The sequence below is a fragment of the Leuresthes tenuis genome, unplaced genomic scaffold (genome assembly GCF_036924035.1).
Source record: "Leuresthes tenuis unplaced genomic scaffold, fLeuTen1.0.hap1 SCAF_23, whole genome shotgun sequence".
Lineage (NCBI taxonomy): Eukaryota > Metazoa > Chordata > Actinopteri > Atheriniformes > Atherinopsidae > Leuresthes > Leuresthes tenuis.
This window is the reverse complement of record NW_027325377.1, coordinates 16,748,212-16,768,270: the sequence shown is the minus strand read 5'-3', so window position 1 is coordinate 16,768,270 and position 20,059 is coordinate 16,748,212. Positions and strand designations below refer to the sequence as shown.

At 39.0% G+C, this 20,059-nt stretch overlaps 1 protein-coding gene across 1 annotated transcript in view; it reads left to right on the top strand.

Moving 5' to 3' along the window:
* Window positions 1-5,922: 5,922 nt before the first annotated feature.
* The window catches only part of chrm2a (cholinergic receptor, muscarinic 2a), a 75,901-nt gene continuing 61,764 nt past the window's right edge, over window positions 5,923-20,059 (top strand). Inside the window, exon 1 of the mRNA XM_072377513.1 lies at window positions 5,923-5,991. The gene's annotated coding sequence lies outside the window, so the exon portion shown is untranslated. The remainder of the gene's footprint in view (window positions 5,992-20,059) is intronic.

Genomic DNA, 20,059 nt, shown 5'->3' with positions numbered 1-20,059 from the left:
ACAGTATATGGCACTGTGGAGAGATTTAATCTGGAAAATATGTCCCATTTGCATATTTACTCTCTTCTGTATTCTCTTCTCTGCAGAGATTTAGTCCCCGTGAGATGGAGTTGACTTGATTCAGTTTGATTCACTTCACTTCCAACTAAAATACAAGCGAATGGATATAAACCAAAGTGTTTGCTTTCAAACAGAAAGGGACCAAATGATGCCAATAAAGGGTGGAAGCACCTTAAGAAAAGCTAAACTCAGATTTTAGTTTAGTTTTTTTTAGTTGAAGGCAAAGTCAAAATGTTTTAAGGGGGACATTTCTTAGAGATTTAAATAAAAAAAAAACATGTAGCAGGTGATATCGGCACACACACACGAGAGACTCGCAGCGAATTTGATGTCAATGCACATTCATTGCCAGCATTATTCGTTTTGCAACAATAAAATTTACTTTCATGTCATTGGTTTTGCCAACATAAAAACTAATTGGCTCTACGAGAAGTGGTCACCTAACGATCAGAGAGAGAGAGAGAGCCAGCAGCAATACAAATACTGGTATGTTTTGCAATATTGATGTTGATATTATTGACAGTGTAAGGGATAATGGATGGGTGCGCGAAGCTGTGGATCATAAACAGTGTAGAAACAACAAAGCCTCATTGGATACTGGATATTGGATACTGCTAAAAGGTCCATTCCTTTTAGATTAATGTAGCAACATGACTTCAACAGCCATTATCTAATGAAAACATTTGTTATGAAGATTATCATGCATTTCTGCCAACAGATTGCCAAACATGTTACACACGAAGACTGAAGGTTTTCTCCTTCCCTTATTGTGTTTTACAGCTTTTTTTTTTTGTGCAAGTAAAACGCAAACTAAGTTGGAAGGCTTAATATACTCAAAAGGAATTATTCTGTCCTACAGAAAATACTGCTCTTGAGCTGTTTGAAAGACATGCATGTAGCCCAGGTTTTGTTCCCTCATTTCTTTGAAACATATTTGTCTAAAGTGGGTACTTTGGCTCACCTAAAAATACATTTTTTTTAAAAAAAAGCTGCTCCTGTTTGGCTCTTCACACAGACCAAACAGAGGTAGTTCAGTGCTGCATCATTGTATGCTTAGACACAGAGCAAGCCTGCATCCCAGATTAAACTGGATGATAACGGTGTGCTTGACACATGCGCACCACTTTGGCTCTGTAACTATCAGTGGTGCATCAACTTCAAGCCCCCCATTCAACCTTTGCACTTACAGTAGACAATGGACATCAATACACAATGGCCTGTCAGTTCTGTCTTGAAATAAATTGTGAAAAGGGCTAAAGGGCACTTCCCAATTTTCTACAAATCTACTGATTAATCAAAGCAGGCTAGAACAATAAGAATAATTAAAAAAAAAATCAGAGTGGCAGATTGATGATTTTACCACATGGCGCAGTCTGTCTCCTTCTACAGCTTGTGTTTTCAAAGCCTGGGGAGGCCGTGCATGTGTTTATGCAGATGAGTCTCTATTCAGCAGATGAGTCTTGGTTGGTTTGAAAGACTCACGCAAAGTTCAGTTTCGCTTTTGGCGCACTTTTGGTGTTGGACCCCAGTGCGACACCCAGTGGCTTTCTGAGGTTGCACACTGTAGCGTTAAAGACACGGGAACTTAAAATGAAGCATTTCAGACAGAAAATGGAAAGATTTGTTGTACCAAAGTAATGGGCAAAATAAAATGATGAACCTGTAAAAATCAGACAAATATTAGATCTTGCAAGCCACATCCGGCACAATTTGCATCTCATTTCTGTATATCTTCGGCTTTTAAATTTCCTTTTAACATCATACAATGGCAGTGTTTAGGGCAGGGTTTCTTTCCTGCAGAGTATATGACATGAAAAATGCAAAAAAAAAGTTTATTCAGCGTAGAGAGTTTGTCTTGTAATGAAGCGGTGTGTTTAGAATTAAGACCCGACTACTTTCTATGATATTATTAATAGGAAAATTAACAAATAAATAAAAAGCTTAACATCTTAGCGGAGTTAAACAGCAGCGGTATTGTTTCATCTCCCATGGCAGCTATAAATTAAACCTTTGAAATGTGTGTGTATATACAGTATATAGTCAAGCAATACAAATCAGAGGGGTGTGCAAAAGTAAATTAAATTGGTTTTAAGGGGAAGTTGAGAAAATTTAAAGTGTCTCCGTGGAGAACTTAAGAAACATGAATGCAGACACAAACATCTTTGGGATTTCTGGGTGTGTTTAGGAGGTTGGGTATTGCTGAAGTGGAACATTTGCCATGCTAATTGTCCCGCTAAATACAAAGACTGAAAGCTCAGCGAAACACAGAGAGTAGCTGACAGGTCACCAGCCTCTTGTGGAACGCAATTCAAAAAGGCTGATGCACGCAGAACACTCCTTCACTTGTACTTACCTTCACACAGAAGAATGGGGGGAAATTTGCATACAGGGGAAAGAAAAGCACTTAAGTTTTTGTAACTGAACAACGATAACACAAAAAACTTTGTTTTCCTTGCTGATTCATAAGCTATTAATTAGCCTGCACATCAAATTGTTGTGACAGTTGTTTGGATTGCATTCCCCATCCTCTCTATTGATTTTTGCGTATTGTATTTCTTCTTCTGCTGCCTCCTTTCTCTCCTGCTTCTGTCTTTTGCCTCGCTGCTCCTTGGAGGATTGCAGGAGCAGCTTGTCTGTGACTTGCCAATGCTTATTAAGACAAACTGGCCCTACTCCAGCACACTTACCTGATTTCACAACAGAGCCAAGATATTTGGTCACGGACTCTCCGTGTCATATAACAGAGCGGTTCAGTTAATCTGTCTCTGTCTATTTATGACAGAGTAGTGACGACTGTTATTCAACTTTTCATGATGAAAATTCGATCAGCTCTGACTCTAAGAGCATTTTAAAATATTTGAGTCAGGTTGAAGCTGTGTTTTTTTTCTTAAATTTCTATTTAAACTCGGGAACTTTTTACATAACTTTCTATTGAAGATACTTAGGATTACATTTGAATAAACAGATTAAAATTTTCCCTCAACTTGAAGCTTTTTCTTCCTACTTTATTTCTAGTAATTGATCAAAGGATAAACCTCCCTGAATCTGCTTAATCCCAGCCACCCTGGAGAGGTTCAATACACCTATGGACACGGTGAGCATTTTGTCCATCCTTCTGTTTTCATAAAGTGGCACTTCAGCTTTTTCAAAAGCAAGTTAAAGTCTCTTGACAGCTGTTCACATTGAAGGACAGCCGAGTGATCAATAGGCAGCCTGTAAGCACTCCTACTGACTAAAAGCAGTGTTTAAATACTCTTTAAGTGGTTAAACACAGAATGGCTATGTTAATGAAAATTTAATTTGTAACCGTTTAGTTGGGAAAACTCCCTTAGAGACAGGCCTGGACCAGACAAGGCAAACACCGAGTCACTAGCAGTTTCAGGGAAAGTGGAAGATCTTATGCACCTTTACTTGTATTAATAAATGACTGTGTAAAGTTTTAATGCAGCAAGTAAACATATTAGAATGTATGGTTATTGTTCCCAGTACAGAGAAATAAAAAATCATACATATAAAGATATAAAGATGTATTAATCTGTCATATTATTCACTTTTTTCACAAATAAAGACTTGGTTAAAAAAAAAAAGAAAAAGTGTTCTAACGCAACTTCAAAGTGTTACATCAGGCATTTAGAATTCACTGCCGATTCTCCTTGTCACCATTTTGGGTTTGACTGGTCCCAAACGTACAACATCAGTAGCAGAACACACTTTTCCAATCAGATAATCACCTACAGAGGATGAGAAGTGATCAGATGTAAACTCTCCTGCAGCAACGAATGAGAAACGCTGAGGAAATTGTAGAAACTAAATGCACGGCAGCAGTTCAGTTGAACCAAGAGCACAAGACTCTGCAGCCAGAAAAGTACATTAGCACTGGATTTTATATATGCACATATCTGATGCATTTTCAATTTACATGATAGTGCACTAGATGACTCTTTGTTCACTGTGTCTCCCTTAATTTGGCAAAAGCGAGTCCATTAAAACTGTGATTTTCTGTAACTAATTACACTGCACTCAAGCCGGCCTTTGAGGCTCTCCTGTTCATCAGCATAACACAGGTGTGTATGCGGCACATGATCTATCCATGGCCATTTGGGTGACTGTTTTCGTCTCTAACACACACTCTCTCAAATGAGTACGAACAGCATGCACATTTAAACTATGAGTCATGCTTTGCAGATGCATTGTGAATAAGAATAACTACAGCATGTGGTAGGTGTTTTGACTGGCCCCCCCACCAGGGTTTTTTAGCTTTGTCCATCAGAGAACAGGCAGGGCTTATAGTTGTGTTTTAAAACTTGGAACATTTACAGAACCATTACTTCATAATTCTCTTAAAGTCAAAATATGTCATACTGTGTCTGACATCTGCCACTAGATGAGAAAAACCTAAAACTTGCATCTTACTTCATTTTCATTGGGGTACCTACTTCATATGCCACCCTGCTTTTTGCATTACAGCACACCGACGTCTCAGTTGTTACAAAAGCCACATCGTTAAATAATTCAGCTACAGAATATTCTCAAAACTTATACCACTACCACTTGATACCTTTTTATTTTACAGCTGATTCAGGATGCCGTCATTCAAACTGTGCCTAATGGCTTCACCTACTAAATTTTGAAGTGATGGCTTAAAGTAAAGGATGGTGGAGGGGTAGTAACTGATTACTCTCTTCTTGCAGAAGTGTACTCATTAAAACAGTGTTGGTTTTGTCTGTCTATCAGACATGGAGCCGAGGAAGACGGGTGATTGGAGGCGGATGACCGGTTAGCAGGCGCGCGTCCAAAGACACACACGCGCAGAGCGAAAAAAAGAGCAGCCCTTAGAGACCACTTCCCCAGTAGATGTCAGTAAAACACCCGCTGTTTATGTTTCCTACTAATCTTGGCTGTACGGCAGGTTTAAAGAAATGCTTAATAAAGTGAAATCACACTAAGCCTTTAATGCCAGCAGCCTCATTTTCAAATGCAATGTGATAAATCAGACAGGCAATAAATGCCCGTGAGCTATGTTAAAAGCAAGCAAATCGGCTGCAGGAGATGGCTTAAGAGTGAGAAGAGAGAGCAGCTCAGGTCACACAATGTACACAACTTGACAAAGAGCAGGTCTCATTGGCCACGGTGTGGAGATAAACTACAGACTCGCTACAGAGCCAGGAAAAAGTTCTATCCACTTTTGTTTCGGTTACCGCTCGGTGTTAAAAGAACAAAAAAAGAACGAGTCAATTTACAGTGTTTCGTTTTTTTCTTTCTTTCTGAGTTAATTGAGCAAACATTTTGAAACCCCATTTGAGTGCACTGTCCTCGGTGTTGAACCCAGACTCCGTGAAGATATACAATCATTTTTTTGGCTTTTTATTCGAAATTGCAAGCGAAACACCAGACAAATCAACAAAGGGGAGAAAAAAAAATCCACTCATTCCAGAGTCGCGAGGAAAAGCTCCAAGACTCGAGTCGGTTCAGGAAATGAATGTTTGAAAAAGTGCAGGGTCGTGGCACGAGCACTAATAGATCAAGATAGTTGATTTCCCCTTGAAATATGTCGGTAATAATGGCTGATTCTGTCGGCCTGAGATTTAATTGGTTTATTGACAAGTAACGCACTAGCTTTGCTCGATTTTGGATTTTTAAATCACGTGTTGCTTAACTTGTGTTGAGGGTCAGACTGGTTCCTTTGAATGTAACTGGCAAATTGCGACTCATCGTAGTCAAACAAATGCCAGATCCCTTCTGGTAGCACTCGCTCCCTTTCGTTCGCTCTCCCTATCTGTCTTTACCCCCCCCCCCCCCCCCCCCCCACCCCCTCCCCTCTTTCGCCTGTGCAGTCGAGGCGCTTCTAGTCTCCAGAAGCATGTCCTCAGACATGCAGACGCGGTGCGATGAAGCGGACCAAAAGACGCCGCCAGCACAGCACAAGCGCAGGTAAGCTTATATACATGTGTATAGCTATATATATATATTCCCCCATGTGAACAATAACCAGTGTGTACCTTATACATCAAATGAGTCGATATTACTGAGGCAGGTTTATCTAAAGCTTCCAGACCAGGAGAGTGAGCGCTTGTTCTTGCAGTGAGTGCATTTGTTGTCTTGCTCAAGGACATTCTGACAGGAAGAACTAGTTGTGGACAGCGGCTGAACCTCGGACTTTTTCTCATGTCGGAGGGTCTCTCTGTATCCAACACTTTGCTTACAATATGCAACCACGTCGACGCCAGTATTCTTGGTCACACGGTGCGTAAAAAACCAAAGGTTATGGAATTTAAAAAAAGATCACTATTAGTGTGTTAATCTGAGCGTCTTTTCTACGAGATTTCAAACACTTAAAAGTTGTTTTTGTCAGCAAAGGTGACAAAAAGTGCGTAACTTCGTCTTGAACAGAGAAAACATTCGAATCGTATGAGATTGATTTTTTTTCATCTCACTAATTGTACAAAATGGACAAGAAAACAAGTCTGCTGATGTGTACTGCTGCAGGTGATATGCATAATGAACACAAAGACAATACAATATCTCATGCCTGATCCTCAGCTTCCTGTGCTCTATGGTGCATCTTATGGGAGGACGACTTCAGTAGTAGTTATAATATATTTTTTGGGAACCTCGATGACTGTAAAAGTCTCAACGCCGTGCACGGTCATATGTAATCTATTTTCTCACTCTGCGCCAACATTCCGCGCTTTTTCATCAAACATCACATGCAATAAGCTCGTTATACACTTCTTTCCTCGAACACCCTCAATCCTGTTCCCTTTGAGCCCCTTTCATCATGCGTGGTTTAGCTATTTGTTGGGAAAAAATGCCCAACAGTTTGATAATGATAAACGAGAAAAAAGCGCTTTGGACACATGGACAAATGCACATCGTTACCTGTACAACAGCTTGTTTAAATACTCTATATTTTCGATGCAAAATAATATATATATATATATATTATATATAATTTTGATATCAACTCTATAGTGAAACTGATGTATACAGTGTTCGTTGCAATTTTGGGAGCACATATGCAAATCCAGGTTCGTTCTTCTCGAATTCCATTAACCATTCATTTTCAGTCTCTTCAGAGGGATGCAAATAATTCCGTTACATTTTCTATGTGTGTCAATCAGTGGAACGATCAGCTCGATGCAATATGTATTTGCACTGAAACTGAATCCTGTCGCGTCGCAGCCAAACCAAATGTGCGTAAAAACGCAAAGCACCAGATCAGACTTGAGGCGGCAAGTTTCTTTCCGGAGTCTTTGACTGCGGGTTTTATTGAGATTTTTTCATGCACGTGAGTGAATCTCTCAAATCATGCTAGGAATGACGTACAGGGAGCGCGCTCCCAATATATCCAGCGGAGGACTCGGCGAGTGATATATTCAAAGGTAAAGCTGCTTTTTATTATTTATTAAACGTAGCGATCTTTTGGCTGCACGGCGTATTGTACTTCTCAATCATGGAAGCAGTTGGAGTTTCAGCAGCTTAATGGTGCTTGTGTGACTGAAGGGGGACCAAAAAGCGCAGATGTCTAACCCTCCGTTCACTTGGCACCACGAATCAGAGCGGTGGGACTAGTTCAACTTGTGATGGCTGGAGGTAGGTTCTAGTTGTGGTAGCTATAGTTCTGATCATGTAGTTTCATTGTGATATCAGTAATATTCAAATGGTTAGAGTCGGTGTGACGGTTTGTAGATTATCTCTTGCTTATTGCTAAATGTGGAGAAGGAATCTTTTAATCTGAGACTCAGACTCTGCTACCAATATGAAAAGGAAAACGACTCTGAGAGTCAGACTAATTTTTGTACAAGACAAGTCTGCTTTATGTCTTTGTTGCAGTGGATTTTATAACTAAGAAATCACAATTAACCTGTGGCATCCACGCATTTTTTTCTTCTTACCAATGTATTGTGAGTATGAATGTGGCTTGACCTTAATTAGGTCTCGAGCGTCAATTAGTTTTGTTTGAAGAGACGGTGGGTAAACAAAAAGGACTGCTGCTGCCTTGGTGTCTTATTGACGCAGTGTCCCCCATGTGTAAAGGTCGATGCTGGTTTTGTTCTTGTACATTCATTATGAATTTGATTTGGTTTATCGCCAACAAGAAATGGGGAGTTTTGCATTTCTCGCAACTGTTTCGAAGCCAGTCGAAAGTTTGTCGTTCCCAGCTCCCACTTGTCCTTGTGATGACGTTTGAAACGGACTGAAAAGAAAATTAGACATCAAGGTAATTACAACTGCTTGGATTTTGGATTCCATCTCGTGAGGCAAAAAAAAAAACTCCTGCTTTTTTCTGAAAATGTTCATTAACATGGTGCAAAAGTTTTACAATTTGCATTCTCCCAAAAGGATATTTCAGACAGTCACAGCAACTTTTAACACACCAACATACGAGATGATGGCGTGCGTTTGTACGATTAATTTTCATCGTTGCAGCAACTTTAACAGTAGCTAAAACATGACTTTTGTCACAGATAATCCAGATAATCTTCAGTTTTCTTAGTTCCTGTTGCCTTTGAGAGGCAGACACTCTGACACTTCTGCATGGAATTTAACAAGTATTTACATCCACTAAAAATATTTGTAATATTTTAAGCTTTTAAAGGGTGTTGCATACCTCATTAAATAATTGCATTCTTCTTGTGATCTTACAGCCAAATATCTTAGCTGCACGTTGCATTGATGCTTTTCCTCCGTGCAAGTTTCAGGAGGAGTCTCGGACTTGTTGCTACTCATTTCCACTCATCATCCCGTCTGACCTCCTGATTTTGATTAATTAGCTCTATGTGCTTCGTGACTAGAGTTGTTTGATGGTTTTCTTTTTTTTTCTCCATCAGATCCAGCAAAGCCATGAGGTTTCCTGTAGAAAGCTATGTGGCTTTCCTTTTTCTAAACCTCCTTCTTTCACCTTGTTGATATTGCATTAGAGATACAGTAATGATAGAGTGAGCATTATCTGGTGTCAGATTGGACATCTGTGATAGCAAATAATGACACGCAGTTATTTATAGTGCTTGGTTGGCACTGATGCAGGAGTATTGCTAATCAGCATGTTGCAGATTAAAGTAAAGTGACAAATGTAGGAAGCACATTCATTAGAATATCTGTCATTGATTAATAATTAAGTAGTTTTCTGATGAAGAGGCAATCACAGTTTTTATTCTTCAGTTGTGCTTAAAATTGATGCACATTGCCCCCTATGGACAAAACAACATATTGGCAGAATGATTCTTGCTGGTTGCTCTCTTATGTTGGAAACCTGAGGAAAAATCATCACTGGACTCAAATTATTGCTTTCTTGGTCTCCCATAAATGGATGACAGAGAGAGCAGAGACAGGAGAAAGAGGCTTATTCCGTACTATGAATGAGAATAACAAAAACAAAGTTAAATTTAGGCTCTGGGGTTCCTCATTCAATGGACCTGAGGGTCTCGGTTGTAGAGAAGCTGTACATTGCACATAAGTGGATCTGTGTGTCTGGCACACACAGAAAGGAATGTCTAATTATCACGCTTTCAACTGCAGTAGGCTCCTCTATTTGCACTGAGCTCCTGCTCTAATCACTTTCTTTTCCTGTCATTACATCCTTATTTATTTTATTTTTACGCAATTAAAATTGTATTTTTGCTGCCTGTGGATGAGCTGGGAAGTCCATGCAGCATCAGCTGGGTGCTGAAGGAAGGTTTAATTGAGCTGAAGGAAAAGAATGGCTTGACTAATGTGTGAAAATTTCAGGGGAAGAGATGAAAAGAGATTCTGTGAAGAGGTTTTACATAATAGTGAAGACAGGGTATGTAAGTATATATAAAAGGCAGCAGGTTATGCCATTTGAAGACTGACTGGATATGGTTGTCTCTGTCTCTTATTTATATCTAAATTTGGTTTTAAACCTTAATGTACATGTGGTGTAATCAATCCACCTTGAAAGCATGCAGATGTTCACTTCCTGGGCCTCTATCCTCAGCTAGAAGGACAAATAGCTGGGATATTCTTTTGTTGCTGAGCTTATCAGATGCTGAGTGATTGCAGAGCTTTACAATATGAAGTGCCACTAAACCGCAGCACGGAGTGGCATTGATTGGAAAGGATGGGAGGAGGGCGATTCCTCCTTAAGGTCATTATCTAGCAGACAGAGAAAGTTAGATGAAACAAACCACGGTAATTGCATTTGTAACAAAAGACTTGGAATCAGTGGTGTAAGAAGTACTCACAGCACTGGGTCAGCATATTTCATCAACATACAAATGGTCTCAGTGACACTGTAATTACTCATAAAATCTATTCTGTGAAACCGGTTCAGCAACTCCCTGAAGGATGAAGCCTGTGTGATTTTATGTCATGTGACGTGTGAGAATGTATCTTACAAACCCTAATCCTAATAGCTCACACCTAAAGAATATGACACATAAGACTTGGATGAGAGTTTGAGACAGGCTAGGACATTGCTGATATATGATTTACAGCCAGTCTGTGAATAGAAATACAGGTAATACACAATGAGGAGAACCTACTTTGTTCTTATTCCTGACAAAGGCAGTAGCAGCACTGCGATGACACCGGCACTTATGGTTAAGCACCATATGCAAGTCAAGGCTCATTGATCATTACTCTCACATTAATTGAAACCTGCTTCAACTGATTTTTCTTCCACCTGAGAGCAACAGAGGCAACCTGTAAACATAACGACCCATTTTAACCTTTTACATTTAAGAACTTGTTAGCAAATAGATTCATGCATGCACACCCACTGCATAAATGAGTAATGCTTCCAGCCACTTAATGAAAGGAAGTTCAACATGAATTCTATGTGAAGGTCTATATTAATCGTCACTACCTCTTCAGAATTATTTAGCTTCTTTGCTAATAAATACTACACTGATGCCCCGTTTCCACTTAATTAGCTCTGATTCTCAAACCAGCCTATTTAGGACTACTGTTCTATTTGTGTCTATAATTATGTGTCATCAATAGATATTACATAACCTTTTCACAGACTTTTATATTGTCAAAGTTTACAGATGAAAATGTTATCCTTTTCAGTATATAAAAGAGGATCAATCTTGGCAAGAACCTGACACAATGCATGTTCACTGGACAACAAGCTTGTCATTCGAAGCAATACTATCAATGATAAAACAGAATTTTAAGTCTTAATATGATTCAAACTTATTAGAAATACATTTTTTAAAAATATAAATCATTATGTAAACTTAATTATTTCTGCCACAAAGTTAGACAGTGTTTGCTGTCTATAGGAAAGTCTTTGGAGCCAACCTCAAGTGGTTATTAATGGAACTGCAGTTTTTGACACCTCTGCATTAGTTTCACGTTTCAAGATGCTCTGAATGGTTCGGAAATAGTGCACAAATCAGCGGGAAAGTGGTAGATGCGAGTTAACGACTTGCTAAAAACAAAATCCACATACTCAGGCTCCCTCCCACTGTTCAAAGACATGAATGTTCGGTTCCGTGGGGAATCTGAATTTACTTTAGGTGTGAATGTGAGTGTTTGTCTCTTTGTCAGTCCTGTGATAGACTGGCGACCTGTCCAGGGTGTACACTGCCTCTCGCCCTATGACACTTGTGATAGGTTCCAGTTCCTTTGCAACCCTGAACAGGATGAAGTAGGTATAGAAATTGGAAGAATGGATGTTTGGATGGTGTACAGTGGATTTTTTTAGTTTGGTTTTGTGGCAATAGCTCCCTGCGGTCAAAACAGTAACAAAAGCAGAAAAGTTATGGAAAGCAAAACCAAACCAGAACGGAGAGGCACGAAAGCAGTCAGGTATCACAAAAGAGATAACTTTAAAAACCAAGTATAAGTGGTCTCACTCTTGAGGTAACAGCCTGCACAAAGTGTATTATTTCCCTAAACCTAATCAAAGAGCGACTGACAACCAAAAATGAGCGTGTGTGTGAGTCCACAATGACAAAGGATCTAATTAACTTTCTATTAGAATTTTTTTCATGGTGGTATCATACATTTCCAGTATGTGACAGGCCATCATTTCATAATGCAGTCTTGAAGATGTCGTGTTCATTTAATGTGTTTCTTTGAGAATAGGCAGAATTAATGTTGTACAGAGCTGAGAGGACTGCATAGTTGAGTGATCATTTTCTTAAGGCTCATCATGAGTTACCCTTTGAGCAGAACGCATAGTCATAAAAATATTGTCGATCGTTGCAGCTTCATACGTTTTTCCCCCCAAAAAAAAAAGTTTTACTCAGGCTATTTGTTTTATTTTTCAAATAGAGTCATCTGTGAATGATAAAGGGAAAAAAAAGCAGATAGTTTATGAGCAAATGTTTATCTTTGAGGGAATAGGATCCAAGCTGGAGGTCAAACACCTCAATTATCCACAAATCCTTGTTTAAATGTCTTCACACAAACTGTTTGGATTTCTGAAGTAGGTCTGGCAGGTTTTTTTTTGTCCCCCTTGAAGACGTTTGTTTTTGAAAATGACCAGGCAGTTGCTTTGACTGATTGTTGACTGTGTTAACAAGTGAAAGTTGACCATATGTAAACCAATGAGTGTATTAATAAATTCTAGTTTATGTGGTACAGCTGACTGTCAACTGCAAACTTTTGCTCCACGATGCTTTATGATCACAATTATTTTGGTATACTGTGCTGTGATCTATTGTTGCACTTTTTATACATATATTTAATTTACAGAGAACTTTCGTGATGGAACATCAAAAACAAACAGACTAAACAGCAATGGTTCACAATATCATTCAGGTCCTGGGAAATTACTCCTCAGGTGGGTCACAAGCCCCTGCTTTTAATCAAACTCAGGTCTCTATTGTGGTACTGAATTGCAGTGCATTAAGATTAGTTAATAGTTTTAAGGCACTTGATAAAATAACTCAGACATGGATACCAGACTTTCAAAACCATGTAAAGTCCTCACCTGCTTCATTATTCATAATGCAGAGCAACAGAGCATTTTCTTTTTAATTAACTAAATACAGATAGCTTGTTTAATATTGTGCAGTACAACTCCCCTCACTCCAGCATTGTTTGTCTGCATCAAAGTCTGAACATTAGAATTTCTACGGCGACAGCAGCAGTTGTAGCGCTGTCCTAAATATCTCCAGAGATTCCTTTGAATGTGCAGCACACTCCAAAAGCCTCAGGTGTTCCTCAGTCGTGCCGCTCATCCAGCAATAATGTCGGGCTGCCATTCCCTGCTCTTAATTGAAGACTCAAAGCCTCAGAACCAGATAGATTCAGCTGGCTACTTCAGTCTCTGGCTCAACTATTATCACTTGTTCCATGAAACATTCAGATTCAGCAGGCCTATGTGCTTTCACCTGACCTTGGTAGAAAAAAGGTTCAATTAATTGCCTGAAGGCCAAATTTCTCTAGGATGGGACATTAGCAGACATTTGTGACCAAAAGATAGGATAAAAGTGCAAAGTGCAGTGCATTAACAAAGAGGCTTCATTTGAAACATTTCAAACAGAGATTGATGATTAAGAGAGAGCGAGTTAAGACAGAGATTACTTTTCCTTTTTTAATTTCTAAGATGAAATTTTAGCAGCATTGAGAATGGCCCTGACCAATGTCACAAGTTTTCGTATATGCCACGAACATGACAGGGTGCCCTAATATCTCACTGAGCCGCCGCAGATTCTTGCGTGGGCGTTTCTGAAGTAGTTCTGAGTGACTTTTTTCTTCTTGTTGGCCAGGAGCCCTAACAAGCAATTAGCCAACAGGAAGAGCACTTGGTATTGTAGGGGACGAAAGCCCAGCATACAAAGTCTTAGACTTCTCTTTGTTTTGTTTTGACAGAAGGTTTCCGTTCTGGGAAGCAAAAGTCACTTTAGATCCAAAAAGTAACTTCAAGTCATTAAGCTGGACAAATGAGGCAGAGGGGAACAGGAAGCAACAAAAAAACAACCAAAGCCTAGATTACAGATATATATATATATATATATATATACATATATATATATATATATACACCACTGACAGTTTTGTTGATTTATTACAGATTACACTATAGTATTTGTGATGCATCAAGTATTCAGGCCCTAATCAGTTCACTTTTAAGTGGAAGTCAATGAACTGCCAAGTTGATTTCTTTTGAATAGGCAATAATGGTCAAACTGTCTTCCTGGAGATACTGCGGTTTTAATTACTGGCCTGCCAGAAGCTGATAAACAGGAATGATCACTAAATGAAGGCACCATGCACTCGCTGACAATAATGAATCACTGTTCTTGGCATTATCTTCTTCTGACTGCATACAGTTTATTTAGTCAGCTCGAGAGCTTGATGGCTATTAGATGAATAGCCTTGGAATATTCTTGAAATTTGTCCTTTCCAGACGATGAGAGTTAGTATTCCTTAGATTAGCAAATCCTGAACTACGATGGCAAATATAGTAAGTATTGTACCTGACAAACATGAGCATGTCTCTGTCAGTATGATTACAAGGCTAGTGTTAGCCTGATATGCTCAAAGCCCACAAGTACATCCTAAGTACTGTGTGAAAGGGCTACACTCTTAGCCTAACTGTAGATTTTTGTCTCATTGCTGATAGAATCATTTTCAATCCTTAATCATAATAGGTTCATGGATCTTATATTATGGAGAATCTTAAGGTTTTTTGCTTTTCAGAGAATCATACAGATAATTAAAAAGGTGCTACATGCAAGTTTTTTGCCCTTTTAAAAAGTTAAAAAGCTGCAAAAATCACAAGCCTTGACACATCTCGTCTCAGGTGTGGCCACCTGAAGGGTTTGGCTACCTGAAGGTTTGGCCAGATTGCTGTTGTGCCAGTACTGGTTGTTGTTTATTTGCCTCTCCAGTGAGTCTCTCATTTTGTGAATGAACATCTGGTCATCCTGCAGATTGGTTAATACAAGGTGAGAAGTGGCTTCCTGGTTGGCAGTTGAAACATTTCAAGATAAAATACATTTACAGGGCTCCTTTAAACAACACTACCCAAAAAGTCCTGATTGATTGTGGCACAATGACATTGGACACAAAAGTCATCAGTTGGTGAACCAAGAACAACTGAATTGACCACCACCCTAAGAGAAAGTGGAAAAATGCCTTTGAATGTATAACTGCTCATCTGATTACATAAATTCAGCAAAATCTATTTATCTAATTCAGATTGTGAATTGTAATTGATATTTTACAATAAGTCACATCTGCTTCTCTTATCTAACGTATACTTTATTATAAAGATGAGATTACTCAGCATATGTTTTGCTTTTGCAAAGGATATAATTGTCACTACAGGGAAAATACTGAAATCCTCTCAGAAACACATGAAAGGTTTTCTAAAGTTCAGATTTTGCCTGAGGGATGTACTTGATTATCATCAACTTACTCTTTGTAAACTTGAAACAAGCCTGTTGTGCACTTTGAATCACTCTAATCAATTAGGTTACAGAATGCAATAAGCAGTCACTTCTCCAAGTAAATAAAAGAGGATTGCTCACTGCATTCTGTGCCCACAACCTTAATCAGTATGATATGGCAACTAAACTTCTATGCGTTTTCCTTTGAATCTTTAGAAATTAGCTCACCTGTAACCTGTTCAAGTCCATTTATTTGATACTACTAGTAAAAACTGGGAGCACAATTTATAACACATTTACATGAGAAGACCAGCAGGAAATCCTCTCCATTCCAATAAACGAAAATGTATTTGAAACTCTCTTAGAAGCTGGATCATCCCGGCCTTACGAAGATCAGTTTTTGAAATAGCCATAGGGGGTTGTAAGGTTCAGATGTGGGGGAAAAAAAAAACAAAAGAAACTGTTCAGAACAGTGTAAAACAGTTATACTCTTCACTGCCCTAGTGAGACAAAAGACAAAGTGCAAAATCAAAGCTGAATTAGAGCCGCCTGTGAGACAGAAGACTTGACACACAGCTTAGTATTGTGTACACACTCAACAGATTAACACGGGCTCTGACCCTGGGTATTGTGGATAGCATCAAAAGGTAAATATTCTTCTCTCAATGACACACTGGAACAGGGGTTGAGACAGCTGGTGGAAGAGTGGTGACTGCTACGGTACGTTTCCCTTACCGGGCCAGCATTATTGAGTCCGGGGACAGTTGTCGCATTCGACATCATATCTTGTTTTAATCCTGTGCTTTTGCAAGTGAAGACCTGTTTATTGCCTCGGGCATAACCTAGTTCAGTCAGTGTTTTTCTTTGCTCCTGTTCAACGCCCTGAGGAATTATGAACTGTAGTTTTCTTTTATGTGGTCAGTCAGTTCAATTTATTCACTCTGTCAACACTGTCTTTTAAAAGTAAACTTGAGACAAAGCCCAGATAATCGTAGTAAAAACCACTGTCTTGTTTGAGGGCATTTAGTGGATGTCTGCCCCCCCCATAAGAACAGATAACTGTCCTGTTTTTGAGGTTCTTCGGGGACCAGCAGAGGAAGTCACTATACAGGCATACAGTATTATTCCAAGGTGCACAGGAAATAGGGTCATATGATGCTTCTACAGGATAAACAAGACTTGGATGTTTAAGAGACAAAATAAAGCCTGAGATTACATGTACACTTGTTAAGTGCAGTGTGACCGAGTTATCCGAGACCTGGATGTCTCACTTCCCCTCAGGCTTTACTATAAGAAGACTGTGTATTTTGTACTTTATCCAAAGCTTTGCACATGGACATAGTTTAGTTTGACATTCTTAAAGATGATCCCTGAAGGTCTGTGTAACTCTTTCCAGGTGAATGATTTGACATTTGGAAGAAAATGCCAACAAGAAAGAAAGGGCATCTTTTTTTTTAATGTTGTCCAAGCTTGTGCTTGTATGGGTTTTATTGAACTTGTAGAGCTTCTTGTTTGCATTTTGCAGTGGGCACGTGCTCAAGTACATTCTCAAACTGCATTTTTTTTAACCTCTCTGGTCTACTGTTTTCCTGGCTCACCGTGTAGGAGTGAGAAGCCCTTCTGAAATGCTGTTATATGACTTGACAGGAACAGGACTGCTGACAGAGTCCAGAGACTTTGCGGTGTCAATGGAACACAAACAGACTATGGGATAGATTCACTGTGTGAGACACCCGTTGTCCTTATGTTCACACTCTCCGATAGCCCTCTTTGACAGGCCTCATACAAACAAAGGAGACTAGAGAAAAGACATGTCTGATCATATGAAACAGCTGAAAGGCAGCAAAATAAAGAAGAAAAAAATAGAAAAATTTCCTAGTTATTATCCTTTGTGGCCTCAATAGTTGAACTGCAATCACAAATATGTAGAATAAATTTCTCTGTGTTAAAATACAAACAAAGGACCCCTGGCACCACGTCTGGTGTGAAAACACAGTATTGTTGTAAGGTTTGTGCATAAATTTGACCAAAACATCCACCACCGTACACTTCAATTTACTGCATCACTGCAGTGACCGGAAAATTCAAAGGACTTCAGCAAAAGCAGAATTTTCAGCAACGGTCGAGTTCATTTTTATGAATACATTTGATGACTCATGTTGCATTTTGGATGCTATTCTTTTAATTTATTCAGTCAACTGTAAATTAGAGCTAAAGGCTAACTTTACCCTTCAACACTAACGCCCGTACGTAGGTCATGGTGGTTAGTTGGAAAATCCCCTCGGTCAGAGATGTTAGTTGGTGAATGCTTGTGAAGAAAGAGGAGGTTGTATACCATCTTAAATCACTGTGACTTGCGTGTGACCCGTCATCCTTTTAGTGATCAAAACAATTCTGAGAATCGTTAATGCTCTCAGACATAACACTTTACAACTATTCAAGATGCTCTTTTTGGATAATCTGACAACTCAAGCAGCCAGAATTGTTATGCAGGTACAGCTGTTTCTACTTTGTCAATCAGGAGAAAAGTACAAGAGACAAGGTCATCCCACTTCTGTCCAATTTTACCCAGTTTTAGTAGTCTGATCAGGACTGCCTACCCTGGCTAATTTACAGCTCTCATTGCTGTTGGATGTTTTAAGGAAAAAATTACACTTTTTCTGAGTTTTATTTATTTTTTAACCACACTTTGTAATAACGCCTGACAGTCAGTAAACTACTTAAGATAATACTAGTCTACTGCCTTTGAGCATCATACACAATAGGGAATTCCAGCATTGTGGTTACAAAAACACGAACATAAGCTATATCGATGAGAGATTGGTTTGCTAGGCACCTGTAGTGGACATTTTTTTTTTTTTTTTTTTACATCATCACCATTTGCAAACCTTATGTCAAAGTTTCCAGGTCCTGAGTAAGTTTATGTGTTGCGGTACAGTACTACAGTCGATTCAATTCAATTCAATTCAATTTTATTTATATAGCGCCAGATTACAACAATTGTCATCTCAAGGCACTTACGTAATATAGTCCAATTCAAGCCAATTGGAATTCAATTCATTGTAATCATAATCCAATTAATTCATATAGAGCCAATTCAAAAAATTAATATCCTAGCTAAGGAAACCAACAGATTGCACCGAAACTTGTCTTCAGTCCAATCTCCCGTCCTGAGCGTGCCTGAGGCAACTGTGGAAAGGAACGACTCCCTTTTAACAGGAAGAAACCTCTGGCAGAACCAGACTCAGGAAGGGTGGCCATCCGCCTCGACCAGCTGGGGTTTGAGAAGACAGAAAAGAGGGAAAAGAGGGGGGAAAAACACCATAACGCCATTCAAAGGATATCTGTTGGAACAGGGAAACACAAGTTGATAACCACAATAATGTCACATGTACATAAAATCAATTGTGAAATTAAACAGGGGGGAAAAGAGAGCAAAGTGAGGAAAGGTGTGACAGATGAGGTCCCCCAGCACAGATACAGATACAGTTCAACAAGACCCATCATAAAACATGCAACATTTCGAAATGCATAAAACATAACAGAGAGACTCTTCACAAAAGAAACTTCCCTTAAACTCAAGAAGATGTGACAATGTATAAAGCATAAAGGCATACATAGGAACAAAGAAAAATATCATTAAAGAAACATAAAAAGACAAGGTGATTCCAAAGATAAAGCATTATATAACTGCAAGATGGCCTCATGCTCCTCAGAGTGATACCAACATATATTCATGACATGAGCCGCCACCCCAGTAAACATTGCTGAGGGTTTGATTTGTTGTCTGTTTCCCAGATCTTAATAAGACTCAAACTGTAATTAGTGCTTCATTAGATGTAGGTGTACTGGAAAGGCCAACCAGTTTGCTCACGGCGCGGACCATGATAACATTAATTTTAGAACAATATGCGACTGCAGGTGCCTAATCAGAATCATTACAGTCTAGTCAGTTTTAAATTTGATCCAGATAATACACAATGAAATCTAAATTAAAGGTCAAATGAGGAACCTTTTTAAAGTTCCCTTAAAAGACTGAAAATGTTGACTCTAAACTTTTGAAACAAAGGCAAGGATGAAAATATTCTGTATGTTCTTCATTGTTTTTAGACCTGTTTGGGCATTTTTGAAGACTTTTTACTTTGGTTGACTGGTGGAAGTTGATTTTAACTGGGAACAACTGGCAATTTAGAAAATAAGTGACAAGCTGTTACAGATGTTACCGTTAGCTACGGATCGCTAATATTGTGCTCACATTACTTTAAAGTATGCCACCTCATCTCAAGGTTTAACAAAACTAATGGTGGTCTTTTTCTCTCTGAGCCTTAAACAGCACCCAAAACAGAACCTAAAGGATCTGATAAAAGGCTATTATATTAGCCCAGTTTAGCACAAAGTGTTGCCAAATTATACAGAACCAGGGAGACTGCAGTAAGAGGACCAAAGTAAATCAAGAGAATTGAAAAACAAAGGATTAAATGAGCAAATATTAGACATGAAGATAGATCACATCGAAATCGAGCTGGAACTCCCTTTGTTGTCATACTCCAGCACAAGGGCCACAGGCTGCTGTCAAAGGAAGTAACTGAAATGTAGTGGGTTTGCACAGAGGGAACTATTATCATCTACCAATCTCACACAATTCTTCTGTCTTCAACATCTCATCTGGAACTCCATCAAGCCTG